General features: G+C 44.6%; 1 long non-coding RNA gene across 1 annotated transcript; it reads left to right on the top strand.

Moving 5' to 3' along the window:
• Window positions 1–3,220: 3,220 nt before the first annotated feature.
• Window positions 3,221–23,144, top strand: LOC118990460 (uncharacterized). The gene is made up of 3 exons (XR_005067227.1): window positions 3,221–3,233; window positions 16,391–16,394; window positions 22,381–23,144. It is a non-coding gene; the product is annotated as an uncharacterized LOC118990460 (long non-coding RNA).
• The last annotated feature ends 581 nt before the right edge of the window (window positions 23,145–23,725 follow it).

Here is a 23,725-nt window from a genome sequence, read left to right as displayed (position 1 = left end):
ATGTTATAAAACAGCATGAACATTAGTTTCTCGTATCCAATTATGTGTTCAGTTGAAAGCATATAATTTTCAAGGCATGTTGTACCAGGAAATGTATCTGGAGTATTTTATATTGGATGACCTTACACTCCGGAAGCAAAACTGCAGAGCAAGGTCATTCCTCAGGACCCTGTCTTTTGTTATCTCCAGGCATGAAAAAAGAGGAACAGGTCAGTCCTCCAAGAAAACATGAGATCTAAAGGTTGGAGGCAATTGCAAATTAATCTGTTTAAAGAAAGGGGTAAATACTCCACACCCTCTTAATGTATAAACATTAACTCTGAAGGATTTCTCAAAAGTAGAACACTAAAACAACCACGCAGTACACAACAGTCTGTTCTGAGGATGCCAGGCATGTCAGTCTCTGTGAGCACAGGAACCATCGTTGCATTCCCAGACCAGCACAGGGACTGGCCACCTCCTGGTTGACCCCATGACTGTTGTGACCGTGACTGATGACTGATGTGCTTCCAGATAACAAACAAGCAGGCAGGGGCCCAAGGCGCAAGTCCTTGTTCTACCCAGAGGAGGGAAACTAGCCACACTGTCCAGGACTCACTGTGCTTAGGTGACTTGATGGATATGACATTGCGAGTGACACAGGGACTGCTGACAGTCATACACATCTTTCTGGGACCACAGCTGCACTGCATTTTCCTCTCTCCTTGCTTCTAGGCAGGCTTGTTCTCTCCAATGGAGAGTTATTAGAAGTGATGTGAGTCACTTCTGGTCTGAGGCAGCTTAACAGCAAGTGCATTTTCTCCATCATCTCTCTCTTTCCCACTGCAACTGACTGTCGAGGAAAATGAGGCCCTAAAATAAAGGGAGCCATATAAGAAGCATGCATTGTAAGTGAGAACTAAGCATTTACTACATTAAACCTTTGATATGTGCGGAATACTCATTACTGCAGTTAGCTCGGCCTAATACAGGTAGTAAAAGGCAGAGCTGTCTTTTGAACCCAGGTCTGTTTAACTCGGAATCTGGGCTTTTCTGAAGTGGCTATAAGAAGCTGTACATTAAAAATACGAATGAATAATCCCTTTGCCTCCGAACCACCCCCCACTAGCTGTTAACTGTTTTCCATCTATGAGCCTATTTCTCTTTTGCCTGTCATCTCAGCTTGTTCATTAGATTCCACATATGAGTGAAATCATGTGGTGTTCATCTTTCTCTGACTGGCTTATTTCACTCAGCACAATGTTCTCCAGGTCCATCCATACTGTTGCAGAGGGTAAATTTTCTTCCTTTTTACAGCCAAGTAGATATGACTCATGGGCATGTACAACAGTGCGGTGATTGCAGAGGGGTGAGGAGTATGAGGGGGTTAAAGGTAGTGAAAAAATACAATAAAGACTAATTTTTTAAAAATTTAAAAAATTTAAATTAAAAAGAAGCACAGAAACTCAGTTCCCTGTAAGCATGTCACCTTCTCCAGGCACCTTTGCTACACCCTCTGTCTGAATTAGGGGCCTCTTTCCCTGGCTTCTATTCTCCCTATGTATGTGTTTTCTCTAGCATTTATCACGTAGTAATTGTTGAATGGATTTTGTTCATCTCTCAATCCATAGAAGTGACATAAATCTAGCAAACAGCAGTCACCTGTTTAATGTTTATTATCTAAACTAAAGAGAATCTTCTTGCTCCTTGGATTTCCTCCCTGACAAGGTGACACAAACAAAACAACACAAAGCAAGAAACAAGACAAAAGAAAGAGAAAAGAGAAAGGAGCAACACATTTTGTGTCCAATTCCGTGGTGTGGAAAATGTCACTAAAATGTGCTGGTTTACACATGCAGTGAAATGAAGTGCACAGTTTCTTGCAGCTCAGGATACTAACAGCACCAGCTCCATTCTGGCCGCAGACCCTGGGGTCAGCTGGCAGTGACGTCGAATGTCAGGTGAGTGCCCGGGCCCACCTGCAGTGAAATTCTCAAGACTGAATGATTTCAATTTTCAACCAGGCTATTGTCATAGATGTGGAGAGAGGAGAATATGTGTTCCATTTGCCTCGACTCAGTGGCAGAACTTGAGGACCTTATCTTCACCAAGAGGAGAAGGTGTGGGGTGTCCTATCTCTACCAGCTGCCCTTGGAGAAAGGCCCAACACGTAGCCTCAAGCTTCTGGGAGTCCCATCTTCTTCTCTGGCATCAAAAACTCAACACTTTCCTCCGTGTGCTTGCCTCCCATCCTGTGAGCTGTTCGGCTCCCTTGTGGCCTCCTCTGTAGCCCACTGGAGCCACGGACAAGTTGGCACGGGGGCAGGCACACCCCTGATAGCAGTGTGATTTGTGTGCTAGGCACACTGAGGTTTGAATGGCACTTCAAAAGCATCTCAGACGTCGCCGGGCAGAATGTAGGTAGAAGGTTGTTTGTGTTGGACACAATGCAAAGCAGCACAGATCTCTGTTGATGCTCTGGTGCAGAGAATTTAGGGCTTTGGTTTTAAATTGGGAGAAGAATAAGACCTTTAAAACACCTGGGACTGGTTGCTCAATTGCCTTGTGCTGTTCTAACAGTAATTTCAGGAAAAATAGGTTTTGTCTATATTCTTGGTCTCTTCTCTGTCCCTTCCCTACCTCACACCTCTCCGATTAACACAGCCAGTTGACATGCACTGTGTCCCAAAGACTAACGACAGGCCTGCTACTGTGTGCCGCGCAGGACCTCCCCTGGCCTCAGACACAACGACCTGAGGGGCAGCCACGTGCTGGTGGTTCCCCCGGACCACTCTCTCCTCCTGTTTGGCAGGTGGACGTGTTGCTCCGGGGCTCTCTGGGGTCCTTTTCATCCTCAGGCTCTGTGATTTCCTGAGAGGTGAGACATGTTCCAAGCAGACTCTGTTTACCTGGCAGATACTCTACCTTCCCTGGGCCCTAGACCTGAAAATAAGGAACACACACACACATGTGCTCACACACACATGAAGAGGCAGCACCCAGAGGAGGAGCAAGTTGTATCTACTGACACCAGTGTTTGATACTCATGGGTGAGAAGAGCATTGGTTAGTTAAAATTTCTAGATCATTCACTCCTAATCTGAATTTTTACCTCACTTCTACTTTCTACCACTCATGGGATTGTTCTAAGGATAAAATGAATTAATATATGTGAAGAAGTTTGAGCATCGGGGCACAGTGAGTAATATGTAAGTGTTTGCTATGAATGCTGTTGCTGGTTGCATTCTGAATGCAGTAAGAATTCTAGCTACTTAGTGTGTAACAATTGTTAGTTATATTGAATTTTGAAAGACTTACTCATGGTTAGGCTTGTAAAGAGTCACTTCCTGTACTAACTTCAGAAAGTAGTGAAGATCCTCTAGTACCTTCTCCACTCTCACCCCTCCACGCTCTTTTCTGACTTTTCTTCCTCCATCCCCACTTGCAACATGCTTCTCTTTACTTTTAAGGCTCCTAGACAGCTCCCCACTACAGTGGCACCCACCTTGGGCCCAAGATCCAAAATACCTTCTAATTCCAAATGAACAGCCACAACCCCCCCTCTTCCCCCTAACTTAATCTTGTTTCTATAAATCAATGTGAATAAACTCATACTCAAGATATGCATGACTTACAAATTTAAAATGTTGACTCTTTCAGAGTGAAGCTGGAATTACAGTTTTTGGAAACTTGTGCGCTGGAACCAATAATCAATTTGGCATCAAATCTCACCAGTTTTTCATTTAAGAAACATCCTAAATTGACTGAATTTTTACCTCACTTCTGCCTAGTATGTCTTGTGCTTCTCAGCCCTGGGGATATAGTGATAAGAAAAAGTCATCCTCCCTGGAATTTACATTCTGTACATGAGACAGACAATAATCAAATGAATAAATATTACTTTGCTGGTCCTTTAGGGTTTTACATGTTGCTCTTGACCTAGTCCTGTTCCCTTTCGGAAAGGTTCACAGGTGAGAGGAGTTGGTCCTGAGTTGCTGTGGATAACTCACCTGAGAACGAGTTGTGTGTTCAAGGCAGTGCAAGGCAGAGGAAGAAAGAGAGATGCTTTCTGATATGTGAACAACAGGTAGTCCTATTCTGATTTCCTTTGACCTTGGCCTCGCCTGCCGCTGGTCCTGTGCAGAGCTCCCATTCTACCAGATCCTACACTTGCCAGTCATACTGCAGCCTATAAAATATTTACACTGACATTTCAAATATATACATTATTTACTTTAGATTCCATAAAATATTTACATGTCATGCTGAATATGCACAATATTTATATTGCACTGTTTTTTTTTCTGCTGCAAGTCAGGGAGATTGTTTGGAACTTTCCCAAAATCATGAGGCAGGATCAGAGTCTCGGGTGAGCACATCAGAAAACAAAAGCAGTGTCTCTCCACAGCCCGGGGAAGATGCTTACAGAGAAGCAGGACAATGAGGACATGTCTAAGGGAAAATAATTGTCCACCTCATGTCGCCCAGTTTTCCCTACTTTTATGGACTCAACAGTGCCCTCCTAAAATTCATGTGCTGAAGCCCTAACACCCAATACCTCAGAATGTGACTGTATTTGGAGACAAGGCCTGTAAAGAGGTGCCTGCATTAAGATGAGGCCATTTACTTGGGCCTTAATCCAATATGACTTGCATCCTTATAAGGAGAAGAGATTAGGGCACAAAGAGAGATACCAGAGGCACACGCACACAGAGGAAGACCAGGTGAGGACATCTGCCAGCCAAGACAGATGGTCTTGGAAGAAATTGAACCTGCCCACTCCTTTACCTTGGACTTGTAAGCTCAAGAACTGTTAGAAAATGCATTGCTTTTGTTTAAACCACACAGCTTTTTGTATTTTGTTATAGCAATCCTAGCAAACGCACACATCCTTTTAGTTCTTAATTCAAAATAAACACCAGGACTGAGGCCTCTCTGAATTCAAACTGACAAAAACCCTTGCTCATCTCTGAAGCTGGAGATTAAAGTCAACTGGGCTCATTCGTCCTGCTCCTGCGCTCATAGCCTAGTGCACTCATGGTCCGCAGAATACTGCAAATAATCTCAACAGCTCTGCCCACGTGCCCAGCTGTGTCACTCTGCTGCTCCTCTCAGGAGGGGCCACCACGGCAGGTGAAGTCTAACCATGGTGGCAGTAAAGCTGACTCATATGAAATCTTACTTGCTTTTTCAGTTACATTATAATACTGGGATGTGAACCCTGCACAAACATACCTCTCAACCTGATCTTACCTCTCCTTTTCTGCTTCCTACCAACCCTAGGGCCTGATGAACCATTCTCTCTTGAAGCCTTTTTCATTCAACTTGTACATTTAAAATCTTCCCAAATGGCATGTTGATGGTTATCTTCCAGTTTACTATCGACTGTACTTCCCTGTGAACATTATGTCCCCTCTTCGAGCTCAACTTCTGCTCCTACTCCAAGCCTAGTGACTTCTCAGGTTCCAGGAACATGATCTTGGCTTAACTATTTTATGACAAATATAATGATGACAGCCAACGCTGGACACTGCTCAGTCGGGGCACAAATGTACTACTATTTCAGAATTAGTGACATGCCACACGTCAGCACCTCTCCTGTGAATATCTAGGTGAGTACAAGGCAGATAAAAGGCCCTTTACTTTGTGGGCATTATTGTGTGAATTGCCATATTCTGCATTGGAGTATTATGTTCTGAGGGGAAATGCTGCTAGAAGCCCATGTTAGTGAACACAAGCCAGGATCTCTGTGGTTTTACTAACTTGGTAACGGCCATAGCCAACTCTTCCTGTGGAGACAGTGCCAACAGTCTGGGCATAGATAAAGGGAGAAGCCCTGACCTATGGGTTTACTCCACACATCAAGCCCATTCATATGTTTAATCTATACTACTTGGCTGCCCACCATGCACCTGGTACTGTGCTTGCTGGGATGTGGCAGGAGCCCTAATGATGCCTGGAGAACAGGGCCCCGGTAGGATTGGTACTAGACGGGGCCTACCTCAAAGTCAAGGATAGGTACTACTCCTTCCCTTTCCTCCCTTGTCTTGCTTACCCTGGGCCTGATAACCTGCCCAACCAGCATCTGGTAGACCTACACGTGGAAGGGCACTGTGTGACTACTCCTTATTCTTACAGCCTAGACATCTAGCCCCCAGGCCAGCAGCTGTCACTCACAGACTCTTTAAGGAGTCTCTTGCCATGGGCTGTGCCCTCCGTTCCCAGGGTCCCAAAACTCCACTGAAGATGCGGCCTCCACATTAAATAAGAATCCCCCCAAAGAGTATTTCTTTATTACTGTTATAGAAACATAAGACTGCCTAGTTTTCTGGGGAGATTTCCTATTTAAAACAACAAACCCATATTAAGTGTCCATTATACATAAGGCATCTGCTAGACATCAGGCTCTGTGTGGGTTACAGGACAGAGAACCCCAGGAAAATCACAACTCCTTCTCTTGAAAGGCTTTAGTGTGGCAGGGAAAACACACTCCACAAAAACATTTTTAATAAAGTTTAAGTGCAACAACAGAACTCTGTTGGCTGGGGAGTCTTGGAGAAGTGTTCAAGGTGAAGTTGGCCACTGAGCTGAATTGTAAATAAGCTGGGGATGGTTTTCGGCAAATCATAAAGTGGAATCTTAGTGATGGGAACAGAGTGACTACAGGTGTGTCTCTCAGGTGGTTAAAATGGCTGAAGACGGTGGGTGCATTTGGTTGTAATGCCAGACAGGAGAAATACTGAAAATTAGGATGGAGTAAGGCCTAGAAGCCACATCTAGCAGGAGAAAGAGGCCTTACATAGTGTTAAAAGACAAACTGAGGCATATTAAAATTTTTAAGAGTTTATTTGAGCAAAAATTGACTTGAATTTATTTGGGCAGTGGCAAACCAGAAATTATTAGGAGTGCTCCACTGACAAGAAAGAGCTAGAACATAGACTTTTACAGAAAAGAGGCAAAAGCGAAACCAGGATATTATCTGATGGGCTATAGCTTAAGTGGTTGCATTATATGGGAAATGCTTAGGTGGTCATTTGTAACTGGTTGTCCTTTGATTTTGATTTCTTAACCTTGAGGGATTTACAGGCTTAGGTTTTAGTTTGCTTATGTAGGCTGCTAAGGTGTTAGAACCAGTTCAATCTAATGTCCTCCTTGCTTACTTAATTTAATATTTCTAAAGGCAGGACTTTAGTGGGCAGGTACTTACTTTAGAGAGTCAGAAAAGGGCATGGTCAGAGTTACTGAGAAAGATAGATAAACAGGTAGATAGGTAGATAGATAGAGATAAATGATAGATAATTGTATATAGAAAATTAGAAAATTAATTGAAGAAGCTGGATAGACAGAGCAAATCTGTCAGTCTTCCCTGGAAGCTTTGCTTCATCTCATCCCTAGTGGATAGAAGCAGTGGTTCCCTCCTCTGAATTCCCGGGGCATCTCTGTCTTGGTCGTGGTATAACTGAGTTTGAACCTTGAGTCAAGATGTGTTTTCCTTTTTCTTTTTTTGGTCCTCCCTGCCTTCTTTCCTTCCTCCCTCCCTCCCTTCCTGCTTTCATGCCATCCTTCCTTCCTTTCTTCCATTTTTCGGGGGTATACCTGTCTTTTGCAATACCAGTCTATAAGTTCCTCCATGGAATATGAATAACGTTCATTACTTGTCTTAGTATCTTGCAGAAAGACTGTCTTAGAAATTGCAGAATCCACCTCAATAGCAATGACCAAAACTTCATATTTTCTCCACATTTAAAAATAGACACAGAAGCCTGTGAAGTTAGCGGCTCCTTCTTCCCCACAGGCCTCAGGCCGTCCTCACACAGACCATCCATTTGTGGTGTCACTGCCAGGTGGTGCTTGCCTAGCCCAGGCTGGCCACCAGAACCCCTCACCTCGCTCCCTTCCCGGGCTCCACCTGCCCTCCAAGAAACACAGTTCCTTCTGTCCCTGTGATTTAGCAGGGTACTGACTCACCCTGCTCCGTGTTAGGTTGAGGTACGTCTCTCTGGGGGTTAAGTTTTTCATAGAAAACACCAAAGACTGAAACATGGCTCAAGAGACAAGTGGTTGAATATCAGAGGTGGTGACCAACAATGGGAGGACATATCTGCGGCAGCCAGTCCTGCCAGGCACCCTGTCCGTCATTAGGCAGGGGTGCCCAAGTTTTGTGAAGACCTTGGTCAATGTGTAGATTGGAAAGCAGAACTGACCCCTGGCCTCTGGGCCCCTGCCAAGGCCTTCATTTGTTGAAGAATGGCACCATTAACAAGTTACAGAAACTGCCTTGCTGGGTGGGGGCAGGAGGGGATTGTGTCTGAGGCTTTTGGATTGGGGCTGGGATTGGAGAGGGGGAGGAATAAAAAAAGCAGATGCTGTCAAAATGGTTTATTGGCTTGATTCATTAGGTTCAGCAGCTGCCACAAAGAAAACAGATTCCTGGAGAACTACTAGCCAGACAGCGGGCTCTTTCAAGGGAGCCCGATGGGGAGCAGAGATAAGGCTTGGCTTTTAAGGTATCGTGCTTACCTTAACTGGGATTTCTTTTGCAAACAGGCCCCTGTGTGTGTGTTTGTGTGTGCATGTGTGCATGTGTGTGGAAGTGGGAAGGACACAGGGATTCGGTACTACCGGGAGCTCTGCTCTATAATGCCACGGTCAGTGTGCATTGCTCTTTTCTCAGAGTAATAGCACCAAGAACTCCACTAGGGATTGTGATTAAACGGAGCTTTTCTGTGTCAGCCTCATTCCTGCTGAACATTTAATTCAGAGATAAGGGCCCTGAGCGCAGAGCACAAAGCTTCTGGAAACTGCCCAGACCTCGCCGCCCACCCACAGCCCCCCTCCCCATCCCTGTCCCACCCCCTATCCAGCCTGGATTATAGACTGCAGCATCCTGATTGCAGGGTGAAAAGGGGATGCCAACTAAATTAACTGTTCTTAGAACACTAACCAGTATTTTAAACTCTTATTCAAAATACACATTCTGGTGGGATGATGCTTGAAGTCATTTTTGTTGGTATAGGAATGAACATTTTTAACTTGAATTATATGTTCATATTAATATATATGAAAGAGAAATAGTACCTCTAAGCCATGATTTTACAGATAGCAAGTTAAAGAACATTTTTTTCATGCAGGATAACTTGAAGAAAAATATGAAGCAATCAATTTTGCGGGGTATATAAACATGTAAAAACTGTGCAGGTGTGACCCTGACTGCTGTGGTAAAGGGCTGTTTTAGGGCACCTGAGCGGGGCCCTGTCAGAGCTGGGCATGACTGCAGAGTCATCCAAACCAGGGTTCCCAGACTTTCCTGATAAGACGGTCTGTCCGTATCTGCACACATTCCAGGCTCCTCCCCTGGCCCACTAGACCCAAATCTCCAGGAGCAGGGACGGGGACCAACGATTTGCAAAAATCTCAGGCAACATGGGGCTGGACTTTAGGTCCTTTCCCGTTCCCACAGCCTAAGTGCAGATCCGGACGCTATTCATTGGAAAGGAGTAGGGGAGTGGGGTGGGGGCAGGAACAAGTCTCTGAGTCTGGTATCAGACCCAGGGCCAGGCCTTGGGTCTCCTGATCCCCAATCCAGAGTCTTTGTGCCACATGAAGGAAGCTCCTGCCCCCAGTTCTTACCCTCTAGAAGGCTCAGGTGGGAAAGGGAGGAGGAGAGGTTGACTGAATATAGAAGCCACAGTGTCTGGAGACAGTCAGGAAGGGTATTAGCACCTGAGGCTGAGAGAAGCATAGGCCACAAGATGGGTGAGCCAGGAGCAGTGTGAAGGCCCAAGAGCGTGGATCTGGGAAAAAGAATGGGAAAGCCTCAGTCCCCTCTATCTTTGACCATGACAATGGGGAGATTTGCAGGTGTTTCTGGGTCTAAGGCTTCAGCTTCCTCTTTTGGTCTCTAGCTAGGACGACTTCCAAAGCTGGAGGGTAAGGCCTCAGAGAGACAGGCTTCAGCTCTTACAACGGGACCAGGTAACAGATGCAATTAATCTATCAGCAAATTTTAATTAAGCCTCTGCTGTGCTTGGTGCGGAGTGCAGGGCTGAAAGGGCAAAAAGCGGAGGGTATGGTTCCTTCTCAAAGGGCTCACTGTCTGGGCACAAAATAAAAAATGTGACCACAGTCAGCTTCTGACCTGGGTGCCTCCTTCCCATCCTGTGATTGTAAAGCAAGGTAAGCACAGGCCAGAATGTCTGGGAAAGATTTCAAGGGGGGCAGAGTAAGATTTCAATAAGGCGGGTGGGGTAGTTATGCCATCTTTATGGTTGACTGAGAGCAGTTCTGCTACAGCAAGGCTGGGGTCCTGTCCCTGTCCTCCTTCCCACCTCCTAACGTGCACACACACACACACACACACACACACACACACACACACACACAAGCACTCAACTGAGTCAAAGTAAATATCAAGAAATGCCCTGTCAGGTGGAAGAAGGGGGAAAAAAGTGTCCCGATGCTGTTATACTACAGTGATTCAAGGACTGGGCAAAGGGGTGTGTGGCGGGGGCAGGAAGGGAGAGAGGGAGAGAAATCTATCTTCTTTAAAAGATGTCAGTTGTTTGTAGGTTTCCCTATGGAGAAAGTCACCACCACTTTGGAGCAGATCGTCTCTGTCACAGATGTAAGGAGAGTGGTCTCCATCACCCTGGGACATTGTGGCCCCCAGATCTATCGAATGGCCGAGGAAAGGCTGCCCTTTCTAGAAAGCTGGGAAGAGGGTGGTGATTTCAGTAAAAGTAATTTCAATTGAATAATTAAGACAAAAACAGTCAAGAATTTTTATTAAAATTTTTTAAAAGATAAAAGAGATGTGGAGTTGAGGAAAGTTTCCTTTTTTCTTTAATTTAGGTGAGATTGGACCATGCTATATGCTCAGAATCATGTAGAGAGTATATGGCTAAAAGAGGAGATATTTGTTGGAGCAAAGCCTTGATAAGTGAGAGGAGACAGGATGCAGACACAGATTGCATTAGGTATGTGGAGAAAGTGGGTAGAGGATATTGATGAGAAACTGACCACCACTACCATTCTGACCAGTAACAACACACTTTATTTCACACTTATTAAACGTTCATTATTCCACTAAGTTCTTTGCATTCATTATTATTTCATTTAATCCTCAACAATTCTATGAAACCCATAATTTTGTTGTCTTCACCTTCAGATAAAAAAGTAGCAACTCAGGGAAGTTAAATATCTTAAGTCACAAAGCTGTCAGTCATGTTAGGTAGATTCAGATTGATGGTGTCTGACTGTAGAGCCCTCACCGAGTGATCCACTATAGATGGAATAGATAAAATAAATGAATAAAATGAATTTCTGTTGCAACAAAGGTGCAAGAGATTGGATACTTTAATGAGATCAAAGAAGAGAGTGTGACAGTCTGGAAGTAATCAGACCAGAAGTGCAAGGGTGGTGATAAACAAAGTGGAGAAAGACAAGTTTGAGGTTTCAGTAACAGAAGAGTTCTAGGTGATTAGAACATCCGGGGTGGCCATGAGTGCTGTCGGATGAGTTGGAGGGAAGGTGGCCATTGTTGGAGTAGGAGAGGTCAAGGGTGCATGAGCTGAGGTGCTGGGTGTTCCACGTGGCCTCTGCAGATCTGCTTTGTCCTTCTCCTCTGAGGTGCCAGGCCTGCTGGGTAAGTGAATATAGAAGTCCTGACAGTACTGAGTGCAGCATTTGGGGTACAGGAGAAGACAATGATGTGAAGTGATAAAGAGTTTGATGACTAAAAGCAAGTGACTAAGAAGCCCAAAGATTACAGCCAGGAGAGGTTAAGAATGGTGGTGTTGGTGGACTACAAGAGTTTCAGAGGATTGGTGCTTTTCCCATGGATGTGGATGAGTGATGACGTTGGGGGCACTTCTGCAGGGAGGTGGGAAATAAAAAGCCCTGCTGGCTCCTGGCTCTCACGAAAATAAGTATCTTTCTCCCTAGTGGTTTGCTGGGTAACTGGGGCCTTACAGAAAAAAAACAGTTTTCTCAAATACAGGAAGGGGAATGGAACACTAAAATATTTGTTTAGTATAAGAAAAGAGACAATGCTCCATCCTCCTGTGATTTCTGAGACCACTGTGCCAGACAGCAATGCAATGATCAGTGAAGTCCATACAGTTCCTGTTCTCATGGATTTACAGTCCAGGGAAAGCACTGATGAAGTCCCCAAAATAACCAAAGTAGACATTAGAGTTGTGGCTAGTGGAATAAGAAAAATACTCTTAGTGTGCAGTATGATTATATACAAAACATGAGAACCTATCTAACTTGGCCTGACAGTCATGGGAAGCTTTCCTGTGACAATGCTAATTACGCTGAGAGTAGCAGAATGAGCTACTCTGGGGAGAAAAGAGCATTCCAGACATAGCCCATATCTGGGAGAACACTAAGGATAATAATTTGTTTACCATGGAGCTTAGATTTGCAAAGAAGAGAGGTACAGAGGTGGGAATGGAGGGAGGTTGGGGCATGGCAGAGAAAGGGTAGAAGAGCACGAATATAAAAGTGCAGGAGAAGTGAGATAACTGAAGGAGCTTGTGTATTACTTAAGCAAATATGGAAGAAATGTGGGCTCAAAGGACATAGTTGAACTCAAGTTTCCAGGAAAGACCCTGGGGTTTCAAGGCTTTGGTAGCTGTATAGGCTGAGCTTCTTGGTGGTTCTGGAGGCCAGTAGAGGTTAAAGCCCTGAGGGGAATTAGTATTCTGGTCAAACTTCCTTATCGCTCTAAGAACTGCCTGTTCCCACTGCTGGAGACTGTCTCCTGACTCCTGTGGCTGATGTGGGATTCAAACATCTGCACACAAACCCAGAGCAGTTCATGAATTTACTGACAGACGTTCATCTGCTTAATACCATTTAATATAACACAATGGCTGTGTTTATGTGCCAGGCAGCCTCTAAGGTGGCCTCAAATCCATTCCTGATATTCACATCCTTGGTAATCTCCTCTCCTTGGGTAATTTGCTTCCAACCAATAGTTTACAGCACCACGGAGGGACTATCACTTTTGTGATGAGGTTACAAAAGACCGTGACTCCTGTCTTGCTCAGAGACTCTCTTGATGGATTTGATGAAGCCAGTTGACATGTTGGAGAGGCCCGTGCGGCAAACAACTGAGCATGGCCTCCAGTCAACATCAGCAAGGACTGAGAGCCTTAGTTTTTTCAGTCCCCAAGAAATGGAATCACACCAACACCCAAGTCAGTGAACTTGGAAACTGACCTTTCCCCAGTCCGGGCCCATACTATGATTGCAGCCTTGGGAGAGACCCAGAAGCTGAACCCCTCACTAAGCCACACCTGGACTGCTGACCCATGAAAACTGTGATCATAAATACGTGTTGCTTTAGTTACAAAGTTTGGGGGTAATTTTGTTATATAGCAATAGGTTGCTAATATTGTTAAGTATTTAAAATGCATTCATTATCTGTAGGGCATTACTAGGAATTAATGTATGTAGGTTTATAGTTCTGCTTTAACAATATAAGGGATTTGTACCCTCAAGGTCTTGGTCCTATAGTGTGCTGTAGCATGAAGCATTATATTGGGCAGCCAGCATCCACTCATTTTCCTAACAACACTCCTCTAGGGGGTGGAATATTGATGGTAAAGTACTTCTTCTATTATCAAAATCTGAGAGATCCAGGTTCTTCCTCTCGCCCTCTCCCACACAAACATGTTTCAGTGTTTACCAAAGGAGACTACTGTGGCTTTAGACTCCAGGAGTGACAGAGAAAGAAAAGAATGTGAGGGGCCATTTATGGTTGTTGTGACCTCCGCACCAGATTGTTTGGATCATGAGATTGTTCCGCTTCCCGCTTCTTATCCCTCCGGAGCCCCTTTTGTTTCTGCGTGCTCCCAGTCCTGGGTCCTCGACCCCTGGTCCCTCACTGGCGCAGGACCTGCCTAATACTTTCCTTTTGAGTTGAGCATCATTGCCTTCTGTTGCTGATGCAGAACCCTAAGAAATACATTCCATTTTCAGAATCTGGTAGGCAAACCTGTTACTCACAAATGGCATGTTATAACCTTTTATTAGGTGGCCAGGTTAAAGAAAACCTGGAGAACTTATCACTCTGTTAACAGGTTCTAACAGGGCTCAACTGAAGGACCATCTTTGTTTCATCAGAAAATGGTATGAGGGGGTAAATAGTGATGGAAGGAAACTTGTCTTGGGGTGCTGAACACACAATACAGTATACAGGATGGTGTTTTATAGAAATTGTGCACCCAACACCCATAAACCTTTATTAACCAATATTAATAAAACCCCAATAAGTTTAAGAAAAAAAGAACAAAAAGAAAATTGGTGTTAGAATTTTCAGAAAAATCACTGCTGGCAATTATTGAAAACTGAAAAAATGCAGCCAACCAAAGGGTTCATTGGGCCCAAATCATCATCGTCCTCGTCATCATCACACAACCACTCTGAGTAATCCTTTCACTGAATTGATTGGTGGGTTGCGTCCCCGTAGACCCAACTCACACCACAGGTGCTACTGCTCCAGGAGGTTGTCCTCAGCACCAGGACCAAGCAGGGCCAGGACGGAGGGGGAGGATATGGCCCAGCTGGGGACAGGCCACGCAGCTGGCCTCCTGGAGAGGTCACACCACACTCACAAAGGCAGGCTTTCATTTCCCATGGAACCTATGCCCTTCTTTCTGATATTTGAGTGAAAATCTGTTTGCTACCCCTGCTTGAAGTCAGCCTTTTTTTCCCTTTTCTGCTGCCTGGGCTCCTCCTTTTACCAGGACAAAAAAAATGTTTACTGGTGTCAAGTTATGGGTGACAGGCTGGATTGCTAGATGGGGAGTGAGAAAACTGATCTACAGAAAGTCAGACCTGCATTATTGATTACCTTTCAAGATTATTTTCAACACAATTTCGTCAGTCCATTGAGACTGGCATAACAAAGTCTCTGCCAACAAAAATGGCCCTGGAAAATGGGCTCGCTGTAGAGGAACCAGCCAGAACCTCATATCCATGCCCCAAAACAAACTCAGAAGGAAGAGAAACCTATTCTGAGATGGACATGTTACATAAACAGACATAGCCCATTTGAATTAAATTTTCCTTGTGGAAAATTTAAATATCCATGGACAGAGTTTATGAGCACTGAATAAGGTTTTTGAAGCCATAGAAAGATGATTCTAGAATTGCATGGAAGGACTTGGAAGCCAAGTTCTTGTCTAGAATATGATTTCAAAAAACGAGCCACAGGAATCACACTTCAATTCCCAGAAAGAGTCTGAACAGAGGAGTCTCATACTTGCTAACCTGAAATTTGGAAGAATTTTAAAGACTCAAAGAATCAGAAGATACAATAAAAATAAGTCTGCAACCCCTTAGGTGAATATATTTGAAAAGAGTCCAGTTACTTGCTAATTTATTAAATAAAAAGTTAAAGAAGAAGCCCATTGACTGACCTGGTCTTTCTTCAGTTTCCCCAGTATACCAACAGCTGTCATAACAAGTCTTCTGTCTCGATATTTTTACAAAGATCTCCTTCATTTGATCTTTACAAAGCCTATGCAAGATATAGTTAAATATTTCACATTCTTGGAGGCAGACACTAATGAGGGAAGCATGGCATGATTAATATATAAAATAGTGTGTTAGATGGAGCTAAGTATTAAGTAAAAAGTAAAGCATAGAGGGGGACTAGGAAGTGCTGGGAAAGCAGAAGTTGTGATTTTGGGTCAGTGGCCACAACAAGCCATTAAGAAGGTGACAGAGCGAAGGTTACATTCTAGTAACAGAGCGTGAAGGAGAGAAGCCTGTGTTACCTGGGCAGTAGCACTGGGAGCAGAGAGCAAGAGCAAAGGCTCTGAAGTGGGAAGATGCCTGGAATGTTCACAGAAGCAGCCAAAAAGACAAGAAGAAACCCAAGGGTCTCATGTTCTGGAAGCCAAGTGAAAAACAAAACACATTTAGTGCCGGTGTCATGGTAGATTGAGTGAACCGAGAACAGACAGTGACCATTGGGCCTGGCAACGTGGAGCCACAGAGGATCTCTGACAGAGTAGTTTCACTCAAGTGATAGATAGGGTAACAATGTGGTCACAGTGGTTTGATAGGAGAACCAGAGGATAGAAATCAGACAGTAAAATACATGAGATCATCAATTTTTGCTTCAAAGAAAAGGAGAGAAATGAGACAGTAGCTAGAAGGGAAAGAAAAGCCAAGAAGTTGAGATATATGATTATATTTGTGTGTTGACAGGGACAACTCAATAGGGAGGGGGAACTGGTGAGGAAAAGAGAAATCACACAAGCATTGCAGAAATATCCAGGAGTCCAGAAGAGTAATGGGGGTGCTGTGCCTGGTGGAGGGGCTGTCCTTTACCTGAGCAAATCGGTGCATCCACAGGAACCAGAGAGGAGGCAAACGGATACAGGAGCATGTAGGTGGGTCCATATGGTGATGAGAGTTCATGGACTTTCTTTTCTGCTTGTGTCTCTTTCTCAGTAAAATAGGACTTCAGTGGAGAGTGGGAATGGTGGAGGAGGTGTTGGAAGTTTGAAGAGAGAGAAGAAATGCTTTTGTTACCTAAAGCACAGACAGCAAATTTCCAGCCACCTCTATTCACTTCTGCATGGTTTGTGGCTGCTTCCACAATGTGGCTGCAAAGCTGAGTAGTTGTCAGATAGATGTAATGGCCTCCAAAGCCGAAAACATTTACTACCTGTCTTGTTACAGAAGAAGCTCACCAATCCCTGATTTAGGAAAATGGGAGTAAGAATGGACATGGGTGAGAAATGTAGTTTGATTAGCTAGCAACACTAAGAGTCCACATGAGGTTAGTGATCATGAATTTCAAGTGAGAGAAGTCAATATACTGCTACTTTTGCCAGCAGTATTTAGCTGCATAGAGACAGGCACAAAGTAGGAGAAGAGCTTTGTCCATTGTAGTTGTGTTTTTAAGCAGGGGAGTGGGACAAAGCAATGAATGAGCAAAGCATTTGAGTGTCTCTAAAAGGGAGTGCATATACTGATTGACCATGGGACTTAAACTGGATAAAGAGGTATGTGAGGACAAGAGGGTGAGAAGAGACATGCAGAGGTGATGGGACCAATGGATTATAGTTCCTACTGTAGCTGCAAAATTGAAGTTAGAAAACTAGAGGGAATGCGTTGGAAAAATAGGAGACAGTGGTTTGAAAATGGGATGCTTGCGACTGAGATTATGGAGAGGCTGCAGTGATTATGATGTGGTCTGGGAGACAAGAACAGTTGGGAGGTAAAACAGGGGTAAAATGGGGAGTGAGGTCATCAAAGGAGATGAAGACAGAGGACTGAGAGGTGCCAGTGTTGGAAGGAGCCATCCACATTGAATGCCCAGACACATTATCAAAAATTTGGGCATAGGATGAATGGAGGTGATGTGTCTCTTCATTTTCATACTGGAGCACATTTTATGAGCTTTCTTGCAGATCATGTAACTATCTAGGAAAATGTACCTGTGTTTGACTTTGCTATTTATTATATGATTAAAACACAGACACTGTAAAGTTGCATGTTAACTTGTAGATTTCTGCACAGGAATGAGATAATCCCAAAGATTACAGTTTTACCTGCCCCTAGGACATCAACCAGTTTTGTATTTAACCTAGCAATCTTATCCTAACTTTTTTTCAATATATATATAAAAGTCCTGATCTTCAAAGTGCTCTTGGAATTCACTTTATCATTTTACTGATTTCTTTATTAATGAATTAATACATTTTTAAATGTACTCATTCTGTATTTTTATGAATTGTATTTCTAACTTTTCAAAAAATTTAGTTGAAGGGCTAGTAAAATCATCAAAAAATTTTTCCATTGAGAAATGGAAATAGCGATGGAGAGAGTATTTGTATTTGGACATAGGGTTTTCAAAGAGGTAATCAGGTTAAAATGAGGTCATGAGGTAGGCCCTAATTCAGTGTGATTGGTGTCCCTATAAGAGGAAGAAAGTGCCCTGGCTGGTGTGGCTCAGTGGATTGAGTGCCGGCCTGCAAACCAAAGGGTTGCTGGTTCGATTCCCAGTCAGGGCACATGCCTGGGTTGCTGGACAGATCCCCAGCTTGGAATGCATGAGAGGCAACCACACAGTGATGTTTCTCTCCCTCTCTTTCTCTGAAAATAAATAAATAAAATCTTTAAAAAAAGAAAAGGAAATTTAATTGTAGGCATAGACATAAAGAAAACTTCTAAGACACAGGGAAAAGACAGCCATCTGCAAGCCAAGGAGAGAGGCCTCAGAAGAAACCAAGCCTGCAGACACCTTTCCAACCTCCAAAACTGTGAGACAACATATGTCTACTGTTGAAGTCCCCATCCTGGGATACATTGCCATGGCAACTCTAACAAACTAATGTGGCCACTTTCTTTTTCTTTTATTGGTCAGGATGATCACTGTGAAGATCAGATGAGAGGATTTCTTTTCAGAATGTAAGTATTTTATAGAAGAAGCAGAACTTAACTGGGTGCAAAAAGAAAAAAAATTCCCCAAGTGTTTTTATTAAAGTCTTTCTGAAGATTAGTTCTTTAATGTCCCTAGATGAAATCTTAAACATATCTCATAGCTTTTCCAAGCACTTTAGTCCCATGAACACTCTCATTTCAGCAACTAAAATATTCAGATTTCTGTAGTTATCAAAACCCAAACTTTATTGAAAGTTAAAGTGTTTCCCCTCATAAAGCCTGCAGGGAGGGAGGTGGGGATGGCTGGTTTCTTTAAGTCTCTGCTATTGATCTTCCATTCGTCCTCTCTCAGTAGCCCCTGTTTCTGGCCCCCTCCCTGGCTGGGCCAAGAATGAGAGGATTAGGCTTAGGGCAGTCCCACTTGCAGGTCTCCTCTGGCCCTGGGGCTCCCAGTGAGCAGATGCATACAGCACACCCTTTCTCTGGCTGGGGGCCTCCACCTCCGACTCCCTGATGCAAGCAGGCCCCGAATTTCTGGATTTCCACTGCTTTCCTGTGTCCCTTTACCCCTCCATTAGAATTTTTCTTCTAAGACAGATTCCTTTCAAGATGGCCCATTAGATCCATGGGAAAAAAAAAGGTGATTTTGCCATGTTGATAATGGAAGTACACTCACATCCCAGTGAAATCAACTCTTGGTGCTGTTGGGCAAAGCTATGGTCCCTCACACTTGACCGATGGAGAGAATTAAATATCTATCCTCCAAATTTCAGAGGACACACATCCATCTTCACAGAGTCCTCTTGAGGCCCAGCCCCATCACTTGCCTTGATTTGAGGGGAAGTCCTCCTTCTTTTCACCCAGTTGGGGGTTTGCATTAAAACACCAGTACTTTTCTGTGTAAAGATCTTCCTCTCCCAGCTCTTGGGAGAGGAAGATAGTTCCTTGTCTTTCATGGGCTAGAGTTCATTTTCCCCTCATGCAGCTTTACAGTCTCCTGGGATGTGGGGATGCTTGGCATTAATTCCATTGTTAAGAGTCTTTGTGGCCTCTGCAGCCAAGTCCCACTTTAATGTTCTTTCACTCTAAGTTGTGCTACGGACCTAAGTGAGTATGTCTAACCCATTGGTCCAGGTTGGACCATGGCTTCCCACACCTGACTGGCATGGTCATTGGCTTAGAACATTTTTGTAACTGGCCCCTCCCCAGGACTCAAGGGTCTGGGGACTCAGGTGGGAAAACACCAACAATAACTCTCGTCCCATTGACTCATGTCTCCACCTGCTCAGGTAGGACCTCCTTCTGCTGAAGGGTTCCTTCCAACATTTGAGAGTCTGTAGGAGGTTCGTGTTTGTGAAAGAAGGGGTCCTGGTCTCATGGGCAACAAAGCTGCTCTGCCACCCCACGGGGGGCATCTACCTGACACACATGCCATGCCCGAGGTACCTCAAGTTAATGATAAACAGGGTGGCAAGAAAGGACAAATGCTTATCTTCCATTTGGGACATCATGTTCTCATATGTGTATCTAAGCAGTAGTGTGTGTCCCCTGTTTAGGGAAGTTTTTGCACTTACATGCTACCACACACACTTGTCATAGAACGAGACACCAGTTCAAAATCTTCCTCAATTTGAGGACTGTAAAATTTGGTGGAGTCCCCACTTATCCTTGCCACTTTTGGCTCAGGCTCCTGGAAACCCTTGATCAACCCATCTGAAGTCCCTGCTGTGAACATCTCTGAGGAAAACAGGTCTGAAGCAGAGAGCAGAGAAGGGACACACAAGACACAGCAGCTGCAAAGGTATAAGGGGACATTCGTGGGCACTCACAGCACTCTGTCCTGCTGGCACACACCCCACTCAGTCCCACCTTTGCTCTGCTCTGGGACAGTCACTTGAATGTGCCACAGGAACCATCCTGTAATGATGAGCTCGAAGGAAAGGGAGCTGCCAGCCGGGGCAGCGGGTGGGGTGAGGCGGGCTGCCAGGCAAGGGCTGGGGCCCTGCAGCGGCTTCTGAATCCAGTTCTGTGCCAGGCAGTCGGCTTCACTCTCTTCAGACATCAGATCTCAGTGTTCTGCAGTCGGAGACATCCTGAACCTGTCACAGCATGCGGGCGCAAAGGAAACCACATGAAAGGAGACGCCCTTTACCCAGGCTGGGCTGGGCTGACTTGTTTGTTTGTTTTATGTGTTGTTTTCTTTTAATGCTTTTCATGATCAAAGCCCTTTGCTGGATTTTTTGGTGCAGTGGTGAGAAATTGAGTCTCCAAGCAAAGGTCATTGGACCAGACTCTTGGATTTAGTGATGGGAGAGGCTATAATTTTTCTTGCTGGCAGCATTGGGCCACTGGAGAAAATTATGAAAGAGACATTGTGCCTCTCTGGTGCCTAGGCTGACACCAAGGAGATAGAATGAATGGAAAGTGACGCCTACCCTACTTAGAGTTAGAGCTATTTGCCCAAGTGAGGGCAAAACAAGTTTCAGGGCCAAGGAGAATCATCAGGGCAATGAATCAATGATGCTGGAATTTTTAACCATGTTCATAGAATCTTTTCTTGCATCTTAATATTAAAAGTCGCCCTATGTTAATGCTTCACACAGAAATGTGCTTCAACGAGTTGAGCAGAGTTGATTTTCAATCATAAATGGTGACCTGGACCCACCATGGTGACCCTTGCATGCTCACCATCTACATTCCCAGGCCGCTGGACAGGGCTGGGCTGGACCAGGCAGGCCCAGGCAGGCCATGGCTCTGGGGCATGGAACAAAAGGGACTCAAGTATCTGCTCTTTGATACGTTGAGACCGAAGAAGTGTGGATTGAAGCAATATTCCCTGGGCAGCATCAATGGACGGGATACAGATGTGGGCAGCAGAACAGAGTCAAGCCTGGGCTGCTGCTTCATAGTGTGGGCACTGGTGTGTGCCCAGGTGTAGATGCAGAACAAGGACTGTCATCTTGCATCTTCAGGGTGGAAGGACGGAGGCTGACACCACACACCATTTCCGTGAGATTCCAGGGCAGCAGTTCCCACCATGAGAAGGCAGTGCCTGTAGGGTTTGCTCCTACCTGGTTTGTAAACTGGAAACAGATCTGGTGCCATCAGGATTGTTGAAACTGCTTTCATAATGGCTCCCCAGCTTCCCCCAAGATCAAATGACTTCCACATAGGCCTGGCAATTCTCATGCCAGCATCTGGGAAGGATTTTCAAAGGCTGCCAGCCACCGCTGGAGGCCTCTGCTAGGTGCCAACAAGTAGAAAATTGCCCTCTTTCCTGACAGAACACTGCTTTCCCTCCCATTACTAATTCAGTGTTTGTCCCAGCTTCCTGGTGATGAAATTGAGGCCACAGGGACTTCACACTCTCACTACAGTGTCTACAGTGATGCTACACAAAGTCTGTCCAGGAACTATCAAGCCACATAATATGAAAAATAGAGACATTTATTGAAGAAGGTACAGTATACAAGCAACATTGTACATAGGACAATGACACCTCAGTTCCCTCCAAAGCTATAACCTCCTTGAGGAAATCTGGTTCATTGGTAGTGGTCTGAATTAACTCATTAGCAACTGCAGCACAATGTTCCTTTTGCTCTGGTACCAGAAGCCACAGAACAAATTTTGCCACCACACCTTTCATGCCAAGACCCTGTGTCAAAATACTAGACACAGTAATTTTTGGAATCCCCAGATCAGCTTCTAGTTCCCCTACTGTCAGTCACCAATCTTTGTTGATTGGCCTGTACACATTCAACATTTTCAGGTGTTCTGTTGTTGCAGGCCTTCCAGAATGTGGATCATTTTCAACAGATTCTCAACCATCTTTGAAGCATTTATGCCACATTTATTTATGCTGCACTCATTGCATTGTCCCTAAAAGCCTTCTGAATCATCCAAGTAGTTTCTGCAGAGGAATGTTCAAGCTTAACACAAAATCTGATACAGATTCATTGCTCTACTCGCTCAGTCATTTTGAGTGTGACAGCCACACAGTACACATGCTCACTACAGCATCTACTGCCCTCCCTGACTAGTAAAGTGAATTCATCATTGTTTATACATGTGCATTCCAGTCCACTCTCCTTGGCTGCCAGGTTACATCAATGTCATGTAAACCATTCTCGTTATATTAACAACAGCTGGAGTTTTTTCTGGACAGACCTCATTGTATATTGAGCTTGAAAGACCAGAAGCCTAGAAGCAAGGAATCCCAGGCCTTGATCTTAGCAACGAAACCAGCACTCTGCTCCTTGGGACCACTGATATGTCCCTTTATCTTGCTGAGCCACGAAAGTGACCCTGAGCCCTGGCCTGAGGAGCTAGGGGGCGGGGCTGCACACTCCAAGTCGCTTGCAAGTCCTCGTCCAGTCATGGATGTGAAGGAAGGGACCCAGGCTGAGAGCCAGGAGGGGTCCAGGCTCACACCCCTTAACCTTGAGAATGTGAGGCTCACTTGGGACATAAAAATAGTGAAGGTAGATCTTTTGTTTTGGCCAGAGGGCCCTGACTGTGGGGCTCAGGTGAGAGGCCCTGTATGAAAACACTCCAACGCTTAAGGGGAGTCTTTCTGACAGAGTTGTTATTGGTGACAGTAACATTCACAGGCCATCCTGGGTGTGCCTAAGAGTTCTCCATCCACACAACCTGCTGGTCGCCAAGGGTTGTTGGAGTAATCCACGTGGGAAGGAGGATCCAAAGGGTGACACATTTTGAGTCTTGAAGGACAGTGCACTACTCTGCCCGCTTTTGTTCTCAGTGACACCAGGCATCTGGACAGAGGGATTTGTGTGGTCCTTATTTGACCGAAGAAAACAAATACCTCTAAGTCTAGGGCCGAGCTTTTGGGAAGGCCCAGCCTGAGGCTGAGTGCCTATCTTCTGGTTCACAGCTCTTCCATTTTCCCCACCTCTCTTACCTCACACCATCAGTTACCAGCGGTTTCGCCTATAGAAAGTCTAATAGGTAGACTTTCCAAAGAGATTTTTCACTTTTTTTCTTAATATCTTACATGCTGAGAAGCCCTAGCCAGAGAATACATGTCATAAGACTGTTTCTCTTCTCAGATGAAATAGATGTATGTGGTGGGCATGTGTGTGTGTGTGTGTATGTGTGTGTGTGTGTCAGAGAGAGAGAGAGAGAGAGAGAGTGAGAGAGAGAGAAGGAGAGGATATTTAGGTTCACAATTTAAGAATCTCCCAGAGTATCTGAATGAAAGGTCTTAGATTCTGATATTCCGACCTTATTAGAGACATTAAAGTCAAGGACTAAAGATAGGAGTCACTGCGTGGTTGAGAATGAATGTAGTTCAAGGGGAAAATAGGAAAGACATG

Source organism: Sturnira hondurensis, unplaced genomic scaffold (genome assembly GCF_014824575.4).
Source record: "Sturnira hondurensis isolate 20B ecotype Veracruz unplaced genomic scaffold, ASM1482457v3 Scaffold0007036, whole genome shotgun sequence".
Taxonomy (NCBI): Eukaryota; Metazoa; Chordata; class Mammalia; order Chiroptera; family Phyllostomidae; genus Sturnira; species Sturnira hondurensis.
Note: the sequence above shows the minus strand (reverse complement) of the source record. Positions and strands in the feature narration are given on the sequence as shown.